Source organism: Trachymyrmex cornetzi, unplaced genomic scaffold (assembly GCF_001594075.2).
Source record: "Trachymyrmex cornetzi isolate Tcor2-1 unplaced genomic scaffold, Tcor1.1 scaffold122, whole genome shotgun sequence".
NCBI lineage: Eukaryota > Metazoa > Arthropoda > Insecta > Hymenoptera > Formicidae > Trachymyrmex > Trachymyrmex cornetzi.
The window spans coordinates 2307390-2327393 of NW_017295784.1; the positions used below are offsets into that span (position 1 = coordinate 2307390).

The 20004-nt window shown below is 34.0% G+C and overlaps 1 long non-coding RNA gene across 1 annotated transcript; it reads left to right on the forward strand.

Moving 5' to 3' along the window:
* The first annotated feature begins 10910 nt into the window (after positions 1-10910).
* On the forward strand, positions 10911-17267 carry LOC108769053 (uncharacterized). The gene is made up of 3 exons (XR_001940526.1): positions 10911-11041; positions 16713-16908; positions 17130-17267. It is a non-coding gene; the product is annotated as an uncharacterized LOC108769053 (long non-coding RNA).
* The last annotated feature ends 2737 nt before the right edge of the window (positions 17268-20004 follow it).

The window sequence follows — 20004 nt, forward strand, 5'->3', positions numbered from 1 at the left end:
TCGCTCGTTCATCCGCGGACGATGAGGGCCGTAGCCGATCCGGCAAAGCATTGGCCCGAATTGAAACGACGCATACATATGTGAATCCACCTCGACCGAACAAGCTACGAATGTCTCTCGCTTGTGACTTGACTCACTAAAATGAACTCACGTTTCATTCTTAAGTAATATGTAAAATAAAATGTCTATCAATATCTGACTTGCAGACTACTATTTAATAAAATGGATACACAAGCGATAAATACACGTGATTAATCTGCAGATAAATAATCTGTTTTTCTTAAAAATTAATCTTTTTAAATGGAATATGTTAAGAGCTATTAAAAATATATGATGAAAAAATTTTTATATTTTAATCTGTTATATTTCTCCTAACAATTAATCCCTTTTCAATTTATTAGAATTATTTTACTCAATTTCTTAAGTATGTAACCAAATAAAAAAAGATTTATTTCGCAATAACTGCTAGCGTTTGACAATTTCATAAAAATTATTTGGATTATCAAAATCATACGGGGAATACTTTCTTATTTCTGTTTTAAATCTTACTTTCATAATATTCTATATAATTAATTACGAAATATAAGATATCGCAATAATCTCGCTAATAACAACGGTGATCGTACAGAATAAAAAAAAAATAAAATAAGAAGATAGCAAGAATCTTTTCGCAGCCACGCGTAATGGCATAGTTTGCAGGTATACGTGTTCAATTTTACAATCATGAGAATCTTATGTTCTTACACGTGGGTCCGTGCGAAAACGATGCTCACCGACGAGCAATCGATAACGGGTGGTGTACTCGATAATCGAGAAGGCTCTTTCTCTCTCTTTCGAGTACCGCATCGCTGCTTGCCGCGACGATCGGTTCGTGTCGAGGAAATTCAGAGGAGTCCCTTCTGCGCTATAAACGCGCTGTTTGCTCAATCTATACCACCTACCTACCTACTACCCCTTACTCGGTCTTATTCGCCCTTATACAGGGTGAACCATCGAATGGAAAGGGATGGAGAAACGAGGGGTGGTTTGAACAGGAGAGACGGAGAGCGCAAGAGGGAGAGATCTTATGTATATATATAAGTATATATATATATATACGTATATAATATATGTATATGCTCGACCGACCAACCAGTCAGTCATCCAGCCAACCGAGCGACTATTATCGATTGGACCTTATCGAGCTATCGGTCTGCTCTAATATGCGTTCATCGTTTCGTCGACAAGCGGTCAAGAAGAGTTTGGTCCGAAAGAAGAATCGAGGAGGAAAAATGAAACTCTGCACTTAATATATCCTTTTTGAAATATTAAAACAATTCCTTCATTTCTAAAAATAATCTTTTCTGTGTGATGATATTTAATATTTAATATAAATATCCGACAATATTTCAAGTGTAAGTATATCCTATTTTTCGAAGTAAAAGTCATTTCTCATATGACATTTGTAAATATACAATATACTTAAGTGTATATACGTGGATAAATCAACAAAAGCTTTAATAATAAACATCACCTTGATTTTTGAGGGAAATCAAGATTACTTATTGACTCAATTTATCATATACAGTATAGGTACATAAATAATATGTATATAATAATAAATTATTATAAATTTTATAGACTTTGGGCAGTTTATCTATCGAATATATAAAGAGATTATATACATATACATATATTTTTAGAAATCTTTTTATGTTATATCGTTAAAGTCTTTTTGTATTAATTATTACCTTACACGTGAAATTTTTAGCGCAACAAGTACTTCGTCTCTCGTTAGAAGAATCTTAATAAAAGCATCTTGCTTTCTGGTACCATTAATCTGAGAGTTATTTTCAACATTATTTCGTAATCTACCATCGTAAGCTGTATGCTTAACTCCTTGTCGTCTCAGTGATATCGGAGTTTTTCAGTATTTTCGAAAATTAATCGAGCATATTAAACGCTAAAGGCATAACAAGGACGCCAGAGAGAAACGAGAGTTCTCAGAAACGCTGCTTTATAATGTAAACTTCGACGTCGTTTCGTGACCCGTTGTACTATTAAACCCTTCACGTCGTCGGCATCTTGTTTGTGTACCCGCGTTACATACGGCGTTGTCCTCTCCCACCCCACGAATAATCAAAACGCGAACAGCTCTCAGATTGGTGCACCTTGCCTCGCGAGGTAAAAGCGAGGCATATGGCACGACGCGAAATGTTGGCGTTCGCCAAGTTGACACGCCAAGGTGTGTACCTGTCAGCTTTTTTTACGACCTTACGTGGCACACGAAAGCTCGTCACGTTGCGCATAAGTTAGGCGTTAGTCTGCGACGACGGGACACGCCGGATTATTTAACCCCATGGACGGCATATGTTGTTACAACCCCTCTGTTACAGGCCAGGTTATCGCAATTAACTCACGTCGGAATCAAGCTCGCGATACCGATCGCGTATGAAAGGCCGTTTTATTCGTTTCTATCCGGCCAAATCATCGGTGAACCATGCCAGCCTCGAGCATCAAACGTAACCCGTTGTGTCCCGTGAAAGCAGTAATTTCCGCCCGTAGCGCGAAATATTTGTTACGAACAAAACGCGCTGGCCTGAAATATCCGGTCTCGAGCAAAATTGGTTGCGGACGAAAAAAGGAGACCTACGGTTTCGCGTGAATCGTTAATGTTTGATTGTTCGAATTTTGATTGACCCGATTTGCCGTTTGGCGATGATAAACAAGCGCGTGAATCACACAAATATTTGATTTAAAAAAAAAAGTCCAACAACGATATCAAGCGCTGAATGATTATTCGTGCGAAGTAGTTCAAGACGCGTAACTCCTGCTTAAATAGCACGTTTAACGGCAAAGCAGAGAATGTTTGTTAAAATGTTTGTACGCGGTACGGAGCTCGATCAATTCGGAGCTCTTGATGTAATATTGACCATCGCTCCTGGCGCAAGTAACAAAAAACCGTATTTGCGCACGCGGTACTTACATACCTCCTCTTGCGGAAGGTATCGATTTACGTTCATTAAGCCAACTGCACCGGCAATCGTTGAAATAAGAAGGTAAAGATTTCGTTGACTCAATCCTTTTGAGTCGAATTCTTCTTTAATAAGATACATTTCGCCAATTCACACTGTATAATATAATTGTTTTATTTCTTACGAGACGTACACAGAGTGTAAAAACGTGTTAATAAATTTAAAGACTTTTCTTCAAATTTATTTGAACGTTTTTTTTTTTTAATATTAATCGTCATTGACATTTCAGATCTCATTGGGCAAGAAAATTCGAAATAAAAAATAATTTATGGAATAAAAGTAATTTAATATAAACGATTGCTAGTCGCGCCAGTTTAATTGTCTTGTCTAGTTAGAATTGTTGCTAACGGCATACTTATTAAACGGATATCTTCGTCTTTATTCCGGGCAAACTTCGAACTTTGTTCATTTCCTCAGCTCGAAATTCACACCGTAAAAGATTCTTGATCAAAACGATAAAATTCTATCATGTTACATATATGTATATGTTACGTATATACATTTGAATACCCAATAAATTGCAACGTATAATGTATGATAAAAGAAAACGTGAACTACAAAGGAAGCTGCTTCGACATTTTCGTATTTAAAAATTCGGTACATTCAAAATGATTACTTGTAATGTAAAATGAACGTAAAGAATGTATTTGATCAAAGTTAAAAAATGTAATATAAACAAAGATTTAAATACTGCATATTTTCTTCTGTTGTATATTTATCCCATTTATTTAACTAAATCTCGCATACTTTTATTATTCGCCCATCGATTATTATTTCCTAGTACCGAAGGATTAATTCACGCCTGGTGCTCGCGCGTGTTAGATATACTCGCGTCGCCTTCGCAAATGGTCTTCCCTCGTGCGGAAGAACGGAAAATCCCGTAGCTCGGCAGCTCGGCGTTGCACGCAAGTTTCAGTGCTTACGAGCAGTTATGGAGGGCGCATGCCTGCATATTTCATGAGCAAACAGACTTCAGTCCCTGTGGCATGCGCTGCAACCAACCCCGTTCGGTGTGACTAGCCTAGCTTGTGCGAGTGCCGGGGCCAGCTATGAAAAAGATTTTGCCGTCACACGGATTTCCGATCCAAAGTAACGCCGTTTACTTCCGAAGCAATGAATTATGCGAAAATTTTTCTAAGGCAATAATTGCTTTTTTTATGTATCTTAAATATTTTTGGGATATGTTATATATATGTATGTGAAATTTTTATTCATTACGTTATCACACGATCATTCATGTATTATATGAAAATATAAAAGATTTTTTATTTATGTATGTAATTTACATAGGCTATGGAATAATCGATAACATTATGATTTAAAGGGATAAATTTTCACTTCTCATGAATTTTACTTTTTAATTTAATAGAGACGATAAGAGAGAAAGGAACTTTCCATCATGCAGAGGAATTTAATCCCAGTTAGCAGTAAGGAGCAATGAGCAATTATTTGCTTTATAATATTAGTCCATTATCATCGAGATTGTGCGCAGGAATGACCGATAACATTACGATTTGTTGATTAAACATTACGATATTTAGGTTGTATATGCAGAGATTTTATTCTTCAAATTTTTTCAGTATTTTTTATTCCCGATGCTTTTAATTAAAAAATTATGATAAAAAAATTCATATCATTAAAAAAACTTAAACTAATTAATTATTTGTAATAATATATTTTAAATAATGTTTAATGAAAAAATAGAAATAATTGATTTTTCTCGATAGTAATTTTTCCGAATAAATTTTTGATTCGCGTTCTCATCCGGAAATCGGTAGCCATAATATTTTGAATGCAATCACAAGGAAGTACACACATCGGTAAAAAATCTACACGAATAATTTTTCAATAACGGAGTTATGTACATACGACGGGCGTATTTTTTACAGTAGATGATTTATTAACTGAATATTACGTCAATATGCCTAGTGTATATTTTATGGACGATAAATTTGCGCGACTTCAGTGGATTTTGCGTAGATCCGGCAGTGAATATTTCATAGATTGGAGATAAAATAGAATTTGATTCGCATTTGTGAATATTCTCTTACGGAAAAAGATTATTGGCAAACATTAATGAATAAATGCTACTAATATTCCTCAAATGTTCCTCTAAAGTTATCGATAAAGCACATCAGCGTTTATGATCGATGGTAAACTAATGACATATATAAAAATCTCTTCTCCTGACAGTAATAACTTATTATTGTGTTTATTTCTAAACACTATTTTTCATTTTCTATTACAAATAAATAATTTTTTGCATATAAAATCTAATACAATAATTTTTGTAATATTTATCTCCTATATGTGAAATGTATAAATAATTATTTGACATTATCTCTTTATCTTTATAGTTTTTATCTTTTTATCTTTATTATATATAATTAGTATTTTATCTCCATAACAAAATTAATATATGACTTCTACAAATAATAAATAATACGATAGCGCGATGATATAATCAAATGTATACGACACAATGAAACATCACTCTAACGTTACTATAATTTTTTCTCGTGGTTAAAGTTGAAACATGTAACTTTGTCATGCGTTTGTACAAAACATAAATCAAGTATTATATAAGTCAAGAAACTATTAAAACATGCTCTCTAAATCTGAATCAGTGGATAATCACTGATATTAGTGCCAAATATGCCACTATTCACTAATCACCCAGTGACGTATTTGGCACTGGATAATCAGTGAAGTTTAATCAAAAAAGAAAGAAGGTTTGAGCATTATATATTCTAATATTGATATTTATATGTTAATTGCGATCTTCTAATACTATATTCATTGAATTTATGCACTAAAATAAGATTAATTAGATTACATAATAAAGATTAGCTAGGTTAGGAATTTCACATTTCACTCACTGATTACCAGTGGCATACTTGGCACTGATATCAGTGATTATCTATTGGTTCAGATTTAGAGAGTGAGTTAATGACTTAACAATAAGAGTTACTGCAATATTTGTACATATTCGAAAATTTTGGTTATAACGGTTTTCTTTTCTAGTTTACGTCAAGATGCTTGGGATTCAGAGCCGATAACTAAACGTACTTCTCACTCTAGTTCCTATTGAAATTATTGGCTAATTGTCATCGCAAGACTTGCACGACGCTCGTGGTGAGCCGCGCGGCAATTCCTTGTTTGCTTATTTGTCCCGTGTAAATAAGCGCTCCGCGGGTCCCTACTTTCATCGCGCAAACAATACGAACGAGTAGCCGTCACGTTTTCGCGTTTCCACCCCCGTCGAGGACATCATCTACCCTTCTCGCGTGACGACCCGCGATATCCCGCGAGCGACGTATGTCGTGGACCGCGGAAATTATTGCTTCGATTCGCGCGCACGAATAATAAATCGCTGATTACGCGCCCGAGACGCGAGCGTTATCATTCTGTTCACGGGAGCCTGAAATTCGTTCTGTCCTGCGCTTGCATGAGGAAATTCTTTTTATCCCTTCTTTATTTTGTAGAAAATAAAACCGAGGTAATGTAAAAATGTCATTCATTTTATCGGCCCGTTTTCATATCAATAATCTTAAATAAACGTCAATCTCGAAACTAATTGTTGATGAAGATAGAACTAGAAATTTAATATGAATAAAGTTAATTATTATACTAAAGAATAAAATGTCAGCGTTTTAAAGATTTAACTTTTCTTAATATAATTTAAGAAATTAATTTAATTTAAATACAATGCAATAATATATTTCCAAATTAATAAATTTAAAGACTTTCATCAAAAAATTTAGAAAATCTATAGGATTTAAAATCGTAAAATTTACCGGATCTTTTGTGAGATGTAAGATTTAACATATTATCTCAAATTAGTTGTATATACTGAGAAAAATATACTAAATTTTAATAAATATTTATTTGAATAGTATCAATTAAACATTGATTTATATTAAATACTTTCAATAAAAAATGATTAAATTAAATGAATGTTTCTTGTATCAAAATAAATATATCCTTATATTTAGTAAATATTTAATTGCTACTTCAAACAAATAATTTATTAAAATTTAGTATATTTTTCAGTGCACTTAACCCTTACTGTACTAATATGGGTAACTAGTGACCGATTCCTGTTCGTGCAAGTTCCTCTGAGTCTTTCGGTAATTATAAATTATACTACATTTTATTATTTTCCAAAATAAAGAGTCAATATTTATTCTAGACAGTTGAAAGTATGTTGGTGAATTTTTAGAGATTTTTTGAATTATTTTGAAGAGGTGAAAAAACGAAGAGATTCTAGTGACCCCTGATAGTATGGATGAGGCACCAAATTGTATATAGTACGGTAAGGGTTAATGAAGATCTCACTAATTTTATTTCTGCAATCAATGTCAGTTGCATACCGATTTGGACCAAAGAATGCTGTCTCTAACTCTCACATATGATGGCAGAGAGAGAAGGGTTGTCGTAGTCCGTCTCGATTACCGAGGGATTTATTTTCAATTAGATTATCGCGGGATACAGAGAAATCACGACGGCGCCTCGCCTCGTCGACAATGCTCACCCCTTTGCCCCTCGTACAACATCGCTGCCCTTTCTCCTCGGCAATCGAGCCGCGACAATGCGAACAATGGGACCGAGGCGGTCCGGCGTGACCCACGCGCCGCTTAATATCGTCGTCGATAAAGGAACCGGCGATGTTTTACAAACAGCTATGCGCCACGCGCCGCATCCACCCCCTGTCAAAACATTCCGAACGGCCGCGCTGCGCCGGTGTGCCACGATGATGGGGTAAGTCACGTGTCGCTCTTCGTCTTCCCCGAGACGGCACTGGGAAATTACGAAGTGCCGGATGCAACTTTTGGGAACTGTGGGCTGTGGGGCACGAAGGATCGACTACTCCGTTTCGTGGGATATTACGGAAACTAGCAAATTTTATTAGACATTGCGCAATTCTTTGGCTATTTTTTTAACCTTTTCCTTTTTATAATTTAAGCGAAAGAGTAATTTATTTTGGATAAATCATCAACCTAACAATTATACATGAAAAATGAAAGATGAATCTGTGAAATAACCAAATGCACTCCTATTATTTGCATTTGGTTATTTTCTTAATGTCCAACTTTTTCAATAAAGCTCACTGCAATTTAATTTTAATTACTTATCAACCTAACAATTACATATGAAAAAATTACATATGAAAATGGAAGATGAATCTGTGAAAGAGTAATTATTATTTGCATTTAGCTATTTTTTTAACATTCAACTTTTTCTAAGGAAGTAACTTTTTCTCGTGGCAATTTAATTTGAATGAATTATTAACCTAACAATTATATATGAAAGATGGTAAATAGAAAGATCTATGAAATATTATATTTGAATAATTTTTATATACTTATATCATACATTAAATTGAAATATATGTATTCATACATATACATATATATATATATATTTCTGTACATACATGCATCCATGTATACATTCATGTATCATTTATATGTATATAGACTCGGGCCAAAAGTTTGAAAACATTTTTTACAAATTGATATTTTAGGGGAATTACTTATTCATATTTCATAACAATGTATTTTTTTTAACAATAATCCTTTAAATTCAATAACAATTGTTGAATCTAAAGAATTATTGTTAAAAAATACATTGTTATGGATATTTGAATATAAATAACTTCAAAAATGTCAATTTTTAATATGTGTTTTCAAACTTTTAGCCTGGAGCATAAATATTCTTCTGTATTTTATGTGTATAATTTTTTCACAGATTCATCACCTTTACAATTAAAATAATTAAAGTATAATTTGTTACTCACAGAAACAATACGCAGCGATGGAGTTGCGTCTATGTTGACCTGTAAAATATAAATATATCAAAATTTTAGCAACGTTCAAAATAATAAGAATTTCAGAAATTATAAGCCATAATAATTCCTCTCTCTCTCAGGTAAAAAATAAAATAATAAATAATATTCACCTCACGGTTGCTCCACCGTCGCCTGATGTCTCCCAAACCTCCTCCAGATTCCATCCTTGTGTGCACACACACACACGCACGACACAGTCACGAACACACGATCGCGCAACATTTATATGATACTTTCGTCGTTAACCCCGTATATATACTTCATTATATTATGATGGAAGAACAACGCGAAAGAAATACATTCGATACAAAGATGGCTACGCGTTTCGATTTCACTCGCGATATAAGTTAAAGCAAAAGGCTGGTTAAATGAGATACGTTTTTCGACGCATTTCTATATCATTTTATCCTTTTTTAATATTCGGCGAACAACAAAGATGAATGAAATAATACATCACGCGTGAAACAGAAGACACTCATGTATGTACACTAACGTCGGATTTAGCTAACTGGTACGGAAATTGATTACGAATGTTGCCCGTCAATTAAAAACGTCTCCCTTATCCACGACGAAATAATCACCGGCCGTAGATTAGATTAATAGATATTAATCGTACAAGATATCTAAGGTAGTCGCCTTGATATTCACGAATCGCGGGAGATGAGTAATCGCGAAGTGGTCGTTGGAAACGATTGCACTTGCACCTTTCTGGAATTTTGGTGCGTATTTGTCGCGATCGAGAGTTTAGATTAGAACGCGTTGTTACCAACCACTCGAGATACGTCACGCGAATGACAACAAGGCGTACTCTAAACGGTGCGTTGCGCTACTGCGGCGAAAAAGAAAACAAACACCATACATCTCTCGTGGCCGGTCAAACGAAATATTTTGTCAAGGTAAAATATTCAACTCACTATGGAATTAAGGCGTGCCGAATATTTCGTTCTTAAAGTGGTATTCAAAGTCCGTTCTTATTTTAGGGCCGTCTTAAGTAATGTTTTAAGATGCTAATGCAGCTCTCTGATTGGCTTATGACATCAAGACTGTACTTAAAACCTTCTCAAATATTGGGCGCGTTTAAGTCGGACAAAGCTGCTAGTCTGCTCGCCGAGCGATTGAATGCGATTGGTTGGATCTATAATATAAGTAATAACTAATCATATTCATTTGCTCGGCAAGCAGACTAGCCGCTTTGTCTACTTGAACGCGCCCATTATCGACTATTAATAGAGCTAAATATATAATAATAGTGCTTCAACTTATCGAACTCGGGTACGATTCGCTCCACGCTGCAAATACTTTGATTGGTTAATTCGTAAAATTCTTTCTTCTGATTGGTCAAGGAAGCATTTGCAGCATTACCGGTTTTATAATGTAGATTAATTTGAATCTCGATTCAACATTCTCCATCTTTTTCTAATTCTTAGAACTGGGAAAAGATGAACAGTTGAATCAAAATTAAAATTAAACTACATTGATAGAAATGGACATAAATGGATCGCATCTCTCGATAGTTGTCCGCCATCTCTCGATAGTTGTTGCCTATTGCTCGAGTGATTCGCGTCTTACTTCACGTTCTTGATTCGGAAATCACGATCGAAGTCGCATCGTCGCGTCGCTACGTCGAAATCGTCCGAGAAACAATTCTCTTTCCTAAGTGTATCAGGAAATATAATAAAATACACAGATATACCTACGTACGAGTATAAAGTGATTAAATTCGTATATAACAATTGATAATTTCCGTCACTTTGTATCGTTTCTATTTTTGCTTCAAGCTCGATCGAACGAATCAAGATGTAACCTGCCGTGACAAATACCGTCGTCTCGCCTCGTCTTACGAATAGATTATCGCGAAAGTTAAGAAACCTCAGTGTAATAATAGTTAATTGCTCGTGAGAAACCACCGCGCCTTCCGCTCGCGATCGCGTCGCGAAAAGTAATAATTGGGACTATTAAGTGGGACGACCCACCACTCGGAATGGCTGGCGCGCGTCTTCACCCGTCCGCTCGAGTTACGGTTGCGCGGGCACAAACAAGTGACCTACGCGTGACGTCACGCAACACATTCCTCGCGAAGTGAACGGCCGAACGCCGAGTCCTGCGCCGCAGTAAAGTAGTGCGTTACAAAATGGATGCTCGCCGAATCTCCGCTCTTCAATTATTCATCATTTCGGTAAGTGGACTGTCGCATATCACTTAAGAGTATATCCACACAACCTTGCATAGCCGCATAAACGTATGCATAAAGAAAATTATCCAATCGCATTTTTTGTACAAAGACGCACGTAAAGTGTGATTTGATAATTTTCTTTATGCATACGTTTATGTGAGTGATTTGTCTATGCAAGTTGTGTGGACATAACTCTTAGCACACATGATAGGCCCTGTTCTTTTTGGCTGAACTTTTTCCTCCTGGAGAGAAAAGGAAGAAAGATGAACTGGTGCAAAAGTTCAGTCAAAAAGAACAGGCCTGTTGATTCTCCGATCTTTTATTACACACGATATGATTCGTTCGTGTTTCAGGTTAATTTTTATTACTTTTTAATTAATAGATATTAATTAAAAAGGTTAATTATTAAATGATTCTTATACATACTCTCTGAATTCTTTGAAGTGGAATCTCACTTTAAAGAGTGAAAAATTGAGCAATCTTGAAAAAGAGTTGCTCAATTTTCAATTTTTAAAGTGACATTTTATTCTTTAGAGTAAGATTGAAAGTTTTAGAGAGTACTTTAACACATTTAGAAAGGTTGTATATCTAAAAACATAGTATATAAATATTATAACTAATCGTTTAACTCTGTATATACTTAACATATAATTTCCATAGCTTCTTATTGTTTCAATTTTTGCTTCGGGTGAGCCGATAGAACAAAGCAAGATATTGGACAAATATTCGTCGCCGTGATAAATATTCGTCATCTCACTGCGTCTTACGAATTGGTTATCGTAAAAGTTAAGAAACCGCATAGTCTGATAATAGTTAATTGCTCGTAAAAAACCGCCGCGCCTCTTCCTCGATAAGTACCTGTCGCGATCGCGTCGTGAAAAATAATAATACGACGACACTCGGAACGATATACGTTTTCTTCTGCCGCCCCCCTCCCCTCGCGATCGCGCGAGCATAACAAGATGACGTACACATTTCATACGTAAAACGAACGCCGAATACCAACTGCCACGCGCTAGCGAAATACACATGCGTAATGCGTTACAATTGTTACAAAGTAGCTGCTCGCCGAATATTCTGCTCTTTAATTAATTCCGGTAAATGGTAGGGTGTCCATCAATTGCACACGAGCTAATTGTGCACAAGTTAATCACAGCGCTGGAAAAAAAAAATAAAAGTATAAAATTGCTAACAATAACTCTCGAGAATATCAAAAAATAAAAATAAGTAAAGGGCTAATGAGAGTTTTATACGTGGTAATTCGTGCGATAAAAAAATTTTTTATTTCATGTTACTATTAAGTCAGACGTTTCGAGCCATCTTCATAAAAAGCCCTTCGCAGAAGTCGCTGTGATTGATAGTGGGCAATTGCAACAGTATGCAAGTGAACCACTCCCAGTGGACTATTGTCGCATATTATACTTAATTCTTAGTGCACGGTGATTTTCTTTATTACATACGATAAGTTGTTCGTGTCCTGGAATGATTTTCATTACTTTTAGATGCAAGTACACAAAAATTATTAAATGATTTATACATTTTATATGTGTATAAAATATGTATAAGTATATATGTATGAAATATACATACTTTAACGTGTTTAAAATAAACTCGTGAGATTGTAACGCAAAAATTACACAGGATTGATTATGACTTATAATGAAAGATCTTCAGAAAGTATTTGTAAGGTGTATTTAAAAAAAGAAAATATATATGTGTATAAATGTTATAATTAATTACTTGACGCTCTTAATACTTCAACAAGATTAAATGCTCAGGACACGAATAACCCAATTATGTATTATAAGAGTTAAATAGAGCACTTCTTTTTTTTAAGATTTATCTTTACTTAATCGAGAAATAATCGTTATTTATATATTAAATATGATGTGATTAATTATGATTCCTTTACCGACCAAAATATAATCTATGTCGATGACTGTAGAGTTGTTGTACGATTGTTTTGTTCGGTATTACGAATTTATTTCAATTCGCGATGAATTTTGATTTACAATTATCCTTCTTCAGGCAAACGAATTCATTAGGAATTTAGTTAAATAATTGTGTACATGGTCAAGCAAAATATTCGCGGTTGCCGACAAATTCAAATAGAAATACTACGGTAGATTGACATCAATTTTGTCAATATTAATTCATTCATGGTTCTATATGTATTATATATATAATGGTGTAACATCAGATGCCTGTATATTATATGTGATACATAAGCTCTATTTTTAGGATGCACGTGCATCAGGTTTGATGATGTGCTTCATATATATTTGTTGAGATTTACAACATTTAAGTTGTGTACATTTGAAATATTTTACAAACTAATACTTATTTCAATATAAAGTCTATTTTGTAAATATTTGATGAATAAAAACCAGCTGGACAATGAAAGGGTTAAGCTCACATATTTTATCAATCGACATGACATGAATAACATTGCTAGCAGAAACTGAGCAGGATGATAGAGATTGTGTTCAATTTCTTCAATAAATCTACCATATTTTGTTAGCAGATTTTGTTACATTTCTACTGGCATTCTGCTGATAAAATTTTGCAGACACTTCATAAAATCTATTTTCGATAAATTTGGTGCTCTCTCTCTTTTTTTCTCAATCTCGGTTCACTCTAAATATTTTATAACGCAATTTATATTGTTTAACGGATTTCTTAAAAGCCACAATATATTTCTAAATCAGAATTAAAAAATGCATACTAAATTTAAATCTATAAATATTGAACATTCAAAATAATGTTAACAATATTATAAAGAAACGACAAATATTTTATTTGTGATTAAATTTAAATCAGAATTAGTCTGAATTTTTTTTGATTCGCGATAAAAAAAGAGTATAGAATTAAATGCGTTACTGATTTATGGGCAAGAATTGCAAGCTGAGAGACAATTTTATCGATTATGGAAGTGTTTCGACCTCAATGAGGACCCTATGAAGGACCATGCCAGCATAAAGCGTATGGGAAATTGTGGGAATGATGGGGGACAGGTCGGTCGCCTCAGGGAATTGGTTTGCAATATCGCAGGACTTGGAGAAGTATCATCGAAGGATAGTTTACATCGGCTAGTACCGTGTTGCGATTAACTTTGCTCTACTTGACGGCGATTGCTTTTTTGAGCATGAGAGAAATGTGAGAACGACTTATTAAACGCACGGATTGCGCGTGGGAACATTTCAAGCTACGAAATGTACATGACGTGCATTCTTAAAGCGACATTGTTTATTTAAAATTATATATATTGAGTCAAAAATTAAATTAATTATTTTTTTGCTGTATTATTTTGATAATTATCAGAATTAACATGTTTGCACGGTGTAGGTAATCGCTACACGGAAAGAACGATTTTGCTGAAATATTTAAAATTTAGCCAGATATAGATCTGAAAACAATTTTGTTGAATCATCAAAGTAATTATGTAGGAAATTTTAGTATTATGAGCAATGCAACAAAAAAAAATTAATATTTTTAATAATTAGTTTGAACATTCTACATAATTATTTTAATAGGTTAACAACGTTATTTGCGGATTTATAGCTAAATTTTTAGATACTTCAGCAAAACTGTTCTTCCCGTATACAGATTCTGTAATGTTTGCGTGTTCATTAAATTAATTGCAGTTGAAGGAACCACGTCGATATTCAAATGTAGAATTGTTCTATACAACAAACGTATAAAACATCTTTTTGCATCTTTAATATTTTTATGATTTTAATTTATTGTCGTAGAGATTTTTATATTTCATGAGTATAATATGGAGTGAAAATCGGAATGTGTGGAATAGTTTATTGAGCATTTTTTTATAACATCATCACGAAACGCTATAATACTGATAACGTTGTTGTTGGCAGGATAATAGTTGATAAACGATCAACATTTCGGTGATCACAAGATTTGTTAAGTACACAAACTGCTTTGCCGCAACGCGTCGACCAAACAAACGTGGCGCCATGTCAAAACGGCGTCACCCGTTTCTGATAATGCCGATTTACGATGCGCTTAACGGCCACTAATTATCTGATTTATCGTTGCACTAATGCGATTAACATCGCAGCCGGGCCTGCACCTATTCCGCGGCGGTACAGATTTGAAATTTCTCGACCATACAATCATCAGCGATTGCGCTAATGCGAAATGGTGTTTAGAGTATGGTACAGGTGCGATTCATTTAATTATACGTTTAACCGTAAACTTTGCAATGCCATTACGTAATAATGTCTAAGAACGTTTACAAGATGTCTATCTTAAATCTTACATTTTTTGTTATTTAAAATAAAATTTAGAGTTTCCGAGTTTTTTGGGGGATTGAAGAAGTTGCACAGTCTTTTTAATAAATTTAGGAATACATAACAGAATGTGTTATTCTTTATTTAATTTGATTTATTATATTATTGTATTAAACGTTCGAAAAGTGCGCGGTAAGAGAGATTATATATATATATATTTAAAGTCTTCATTATGAAAAAATAAAACTTCTAAATAGTTGGAATTAGATAATGTATGCTAAGATAATATTTTATTTTTTATCCATAACACTTTTTTATTGAAAAATGTTACGTTAAGAAAAACTATAATAAATTTGCTGCTACACACGTAGTACAAATATTTGCCCAAGTACCTTCTTTATTTACATGTGCGCAAATAAATTCATAATACTTTCAGGGAATATTTCCAGAAACTAAAACATTCTCAGTCCCATAATACATGCAAATACGTAAATAAATTTGTAAATATTAATTGAGGCAACAGCGTTATCAAACAGAAAGATACGTATTGAAAAGGTTAATCTCTCGATCAACTTTAATCCGACGTTTCGTTCCGATTACATTCGATAATTTTCCAACTACTTGTTTCTCGGTGTTTCTATGGCAATATTACATTTAACCTTGCACATTGCAAGTACACACGTAAGCACGTCATTATCGTTGTACATTGTGTATATTTGCATGTGCACGTCGACTACGATTTCGCACACCCATTCTCTGTTGATTCAAAATATTGTCGCTGTGTTCAACAATCTTCATTTAACGGTTCGAATTATTAAGATTGCACTGCATTACGCACAATGATTTATCAGCATTTGCCCGGCAAATATTCTTTTAATGTTTAAAGACCCCTCCCCTCGCACCCAGCGGCCGTACCGCGTGGTGAGTAATTACAATGTAAATGTGTAAATATGTACAAAACATGTATCTACAGAGAGCGTGGAAATGCGAAACAATTACACAGTTTCCGAAAATATATACCGCGTAAATAATATCGCGCGTGTTTGCACATCGCGTACATTCAGATTTAAATTGCGGGTCAGGCAAAAGACGATTGAAGCTGCAAAAAAGGTGTCTCGATCTTTGATACACAAATATTTTATGTAGCTTTATCCGACGACGTGCTATTTACTTGAATAATGTCTGTAAACTTTCTGAAGGTTTTAAATTTATAATTAATTCGTATATCGTACAGTGTATGTATGTATAATAATGTAAATGAAAATATTATTGATTGTACGTATACTCTCGTAATAAACATTTCAGTACACAATTAATTATAATATTATTTATATATGTATATAACATATTCTTCAATATAATGTTGCGTTGTTTGGAAGCAAACAATTTTTTTTTTAATCAACTTATATCTTCTCTGTAATCAGGTCTTCAAATAATCATAAAACGTCAACTGCCCAACACATCTCATGCCGGGTAACACCATGGATCCCCATAAACCCTAGCAAACGCGTCAAGATCCCACAAAGGTCTTCCGGCGATATCCTGAGGCTGTGCTCGCCGCAGGGGTTGCGTGTCTTTTTTCGAGTGTGCCCATACAGGGGATGTTGAGAAGCTCGAAGGGTGAGTAGTCTGAGCATTTACACGGTACCCAGCTGTGGCTCCGTAGTGTCCCGGTGGTGTTGTATACCGCGGTTCTTTTAGAGGGGGCACGGCTTTGGGCGCGTGCTTACCCCACGCTGCGCGCTTGCCACCTGTTCCTCGACGGAGCCGCAGCGGGTGGTAAAAGGGGTACTAAATTTGCCGTCGTTTCTATTATCTAATATACACCCGCCGATAGACAGACACGACAATAGAGACGATCTGATAAACCGACTTGCTTGATGCCGGCCGAGGGTGACCGGCAATCAAACGTGTTACTTCCGGTCTTAAAATTGATGTCAATATGCGAGTTTGTACAAGATTGATAAATACGTATGATTGAAACGATAGATTAATTGTAAGAGTGAATAATTTCAAAAGAACGAAGAAAAGAGTGACAAAATAAAAATGTATAAATTAATCCACAATAAATTAAGCCTTAAAGAGGCGACGGTAAAAAGTAATTTTTTTAAATATTTTTAACAAAAAGTATCTTAGGAGAAAGTATGCTATTTTTATGTATTTGTTATTACCATTCTAATTATATAATTGCAGTTTGGAAAGTTAAATAAAAAGAATTACGAGTGTAAATTACGAATTAGAGTACTCCATTACAAGAGGAAGAGAGAGGAAATGGGGCGAAAAGAGAATTAATAATAAATTTAAAAAAATTAAATATCCGATTATAATGATGGGGAATGATGGAAGCTTAATTATTATTTATCATTTCATTAACTCTTTGACATATTTTGAGGGTTAAAATGACATCCGCAATTCGAATATTTTATCATGCATGTAATTCTAGGGAGGGAGAAAGAGATACTGAGTTATCAAGATTTTTATTTTACTCAGCATTTAAATAAAATTGCACGATACAAAATATAAACATAATTAATGTGATGTATAAAGCTGAGTTTAATTTTTTGATTAAAAATAAAAACGTATATTCTGTTATCTATGAATTAATTATAATTGCAGAGTGCAATTATAATTATGTAACTAAAATTAAATTTTGATATAAAAAATAAAAAGAAAAAAAAGTACTCAGTAAAAAACATGACAAAATTAAAATTTTTATATTTAGATGATGGAAACTTTTGCAACTAAAATGAAGTATTGTATAAAATTGAAGAGTTTACTTCAGATGGTCGATCAACAGTAAGTACTCTTTAGAATCACATGTGCGTGCGATAATATTGTTAGTCAAATGAAATAAAAAATCATCCCGCACGTTTTACGATGTGCGTCAATCATAATTTTAGCATCACTTCGATCACATTTGTGCTGATTATTCTGCACTTGGAGTCAAAGCGACAGACTTCGTTCCAAAGTCACGCTTCGCGCCATCTTCCGCGACGTCGCGGACATTTTATTCCCGTTCGGTGGAATTTTTCGTCACGGCGACACCTCGATCAATATTTGCGCAGCCGGGACTGGGGACCACGTCACTCGACCTTCCGCGACCATATGCGAACGCGGCCACGTACACCACAAGCAGGCTCACGCGGGCTCGCTCGCACAATGTTGGAGACGTTCGAGATCGGAGTCTGGCCTATGTGGCATATGATTTGTTCTGCTGTGATTGCCTCTTTTGCATTCGATGAGAGGAGCAGAGAGAATTAATAATAATTAATTATAACTCTTTCGTTTCCAATTTACTAAAACGATCTCATTATTACGCAATTATTTATTAACGAATTGTTTTGTGTTTAAATTGATCTCTTCTAGGTTCAAAAAATAATGTTTACTGACATTATCAATTTTCATTATTAATAATAAATATATTAATATAGGCGTGTTTGTTATTAATATATTGTTAATAACTTGATCAAAAATTGACTAGATAGACTAAAAATAATTAGTATTTTTGGCAAAAGTTTTCCGAAGTAGCTCTACAAACTCAATCCTTCAATCCATTAAAAGTTCAACATTAAAAATATATTTAAAAATTTCTTAAGAATTAGTGGACAAATTATCGCATTGAGATGATCTTTAAAGAAACGTATTTCTGTTATATATGTATATAATTAATCAAGGAACAATTTTTTATCTAAATTATTTCGATAAAAGAAATAAAAGTATTTCATATTCTTCATTTATTTTGTTTCGATCATAACAGCACGTCTTTCTTTCGATTCACTGGTGATTCAATTGAACGATAATTCGACTGATTGCTCTGCTTCTCTGCAGTCTCGCAATTTCCAACATTACATCCTAATTTTTAAAGTTCGTTTGCACTTGATAGGCGATTACGCAAAATCGATAGCACGACATCAAACATACGACATCAAACATACGTGAAATACGCGATAGATTTAACGAGTCATTAATGATCGCCGCAGATAATCCCGTTGAACAATTAATAGCGGATCAATACGGCTTAACGGCGTAGCGGATGAGCGTTATATTTTAGAGATGTTTGATTGATATAGATTTGCAAATGTTTATCAATATATGAACATTTTATTTGTGTCTATTTTTTTATTGTAGATATTTCCGAAAAGATATATTCAATTGTTTGAATTAAGTAATGAGTATGACCATTTTCACCAATATAGACTAACTTTAATCTCGATTCAACTTACTCTTCATCCTTATCTTTTTCTAGTTCTTGAGATTAGAAAAAGATGAAAAGTAAATTGAATCGAGATTAAAGTCTACATTGATGAAAACGGGCATTACTAAACTAAGATAGTTTAATTTTAAATAAGTTTTAAATAAATAAAGTTTTAAATGAATAAAATAAGGATTATGAAATTACAATCGTGTCTTAATTAACTGTGTTTGAATTTTCGATGTTCATAATTTTTAAAGATATCCTCGGCTTTTTAATATAAAACTAAATAATTATTAAAAAAATATCACTGTCGTTGTTTTCTTGCATGTGCAATCGTTGATGTGTAAGTTTAAAATGATAAGAAAAGAGTATTTCGGTCACAAATTAATTATGCTAATTTCAGGTCCTTTGCTTATTCACGCGAATACGCTGTTAATTAGTAATTAGGCAAGACATGGTATGACATCCCCTATCTCTCTCGACGTGTATTAAGTAAATACGTAGACACGCACAGACAAATT